Below are 2,578 nucleotides of genomic sequence, written 5' to 3'. Positions count from 1 at the left end.
GTGCCTACTGAACTGGATTCAGTGTGTCTTTGCAAAACTGGCTCAGTCCAGCAGGAACAAGAGTGACACCTAATAAGACATCAGCAGCGACGATCGTCATTAAAATGATCATAACTAACGCACACCGGAAATTACTGCAAATGTTTTAATCACCACATCTGTGTGTGTGTGTGTCCCAATTTGTCTTCTTGTGTGGGTGAAGCTGGCTGCCTCTGCAGGTAGTCGTTATCAACAGCAGCTGATTTGTGCTGAGTAACACTTTGCCTCGTCTCTCTTCATTCCTCACGCGATAATAAGCTGTCAGGGTGTCTGCAGGCTTCCTCGCCAAAACCTGGGACACAGCGGCTCGACACCTCTGCAGTCATTATATACCTGAATGGCCAGGCACTGTATTAGCATAAGCAAAGCCGATCATCATAGGACATGCTATTGATTTTGGGTGTCCTCAGTTGTCGAGGTGCTTGTGTGAACAATTACTCTTCACCTTGAGCCATCTTCCTGTGGATGCAGAAATCTGCAGGGGTGTGCAAAAATGTATACAGCCGGCCCCCTCCCCCCCCCAAAAAAAGAAAGAAAATCTGAGTTATATATATATATATAAAATATCGTATTGATTTTTAGCTGTGTATCTGTGGTGCACAACTCAGCCGTGAGAGACTATTAAAGGACGGATTTTAATCATTACCTGTGATGTTTTTGCTCTTTCACCGAGTCATTTACAGTCACCTGAGGGTGTAAAGTGCATCTTAAATAGTTCTACCTCTCTCTTTCCGTGACTCTGTGGTTAACAGCAAGTTTAAGAAAAAAACTGGTGCATATTCGTGCATGAGAGATGAAACAGTCAGTCTGAGAGTAGCAGCAGCGATTCATTAACTCTGATTTAGATGTGATGATAAAACTTTGCAAAAAAATACCAGATCTTACATTACAAACAGCTTATTTTGCTTAAAGCTGCGATGCTTTCACATCACAGGCAAATTTGAGCTTTAATTATATCACCATTAAGGTAAACGCAGACACATCTGTGACAAAGTTTGTTCTAGATTTGGTTAATTTGCATAATCATGCACATGTCTGGCTTTTACCACATCCCACACTTCTGCAAAATAGATCAAACATAATGCAAAAACAGCTGTCTCTCACGGGCTCATACTGATTGTACAGTATCGGTCTTCACTAATTCTTTACCTGAGTTATTTACCTGAAGTTTTTTTTGCCAACACAGGACGTTTTAGCACCTCTACACACCACACGTTGTTTAAAATAAGATTATTTTACACCAAAAAGCTTTAAAATTGGTTTTAAAGCATTGATGCCTCGTAGCGAGGAGGTTCTGGGTTCGAAACAATCTGGGGCCTTTCTGTGTGGAGTTTGCATGTTCTCCCTGTGCCTGTGTGGGTTCTCTCCGTCCAAAGACATGCTCGTTAGGTTAATTGGTGAATCTAAATCGGCCGTAGGTATGTGAGTGTGAATATTAAATGTATATTAAGTGGCAGCTACAGAATAACAACTATATCTGTGAAGGTTCTCAGTCATCCAGGTCATGGTATATCCAAAAAACAGGTTTAAAAAAAGGAACTGGACATGTAGAGTTTTTTGAGAAGACTCATCCGAGTAGGGAAACGTGAGTGGTGAAACGTCTTCTCAAAAAACTCTACAAGTCCAGTTGCCTTTTTTAAACCTTTTTAGGACTAACAACTATAGAAATGACTGCTTTTGTTAATAAAACTTTATATAAGTCGCTAGATAAAGTTTACTGCAATCTCTCATTTCCAGCTTCTTGACTGAAGCGAAAGGAGCAAAACTGTTGAGTAAGTAAAACTCATTAAAACCACACAGTGGAATAAACAGCTAAATACACTCAAAATAGAGAAAAGTTCCCCTGTGCAACAGATTGGATCCTGTCAGTGTTACATTACATTTAATCATTTGATGAACAACACTGATGCAGCGATGTTTAAGAAGACTACTTTACATATTTAAAGGAAATAAAGCCTTTACATGGGAGATTTAAAGGCTCAGTTATCTTCTCAACACCAAAAAAAAGACCTTTTGCAGGTATTATAAACCAAATAGTATTAAAATTAACCCTGAATTTGACAGTATGACAGAGTAAAATGTGTGTTTTGTTTCTGTAGTTTTAAATATTAAATCTTCTCAGTAAAGCTGTCAAATTCAAATACAAGTATGTACTTAGAGTGGTAAGAGAACAAGGTGTATCTCAAAAGATGTGCATTCACTTGCCAATCCTTTAGGCACACTAGTGAATGGACTCTGATATAAATCTTATCTTCATAAAGGCTTTCAGGTTTTTTCAGCATTTGTTTAAAATAACAGAGAGCTGTTGATTTAATTCTGGAGGCTGTGGCTTGTAATACTTTTGAATTGCAACCCCATTTTATAAATATAATAAAAAAAATATATAAATAACAAAGTCCCCCTGTTTAAGGTAGGATTTAATGCAGGGTTATAATAGTAATATACATTTGTTGTCACTAGTGTTCCTAATGTTTTGGCGTGTATATTCGATGGGCTGTAATACCTCAGCTGTTCGCTGTGCGTCGCTCAAACCCCGCCG

This window comes from Chelon labrosus (assembly GCF_963514085.1).
Source record: "Chelon labrosus genome assembly, chromosome: 6".
In the NCBI taxonomy this organism is placed as follows: domain Eukaryota; kingdom Metazoa; phylum Chordata; class Actinopteri; order Mugiliformes; family Mugilidae; genus Chelon; species Chelon labrosus.
The sequence above is the reverse complement of the archived record's forward strand: the minus strand, read 5'-3'. Positions refer to the sequence as shown.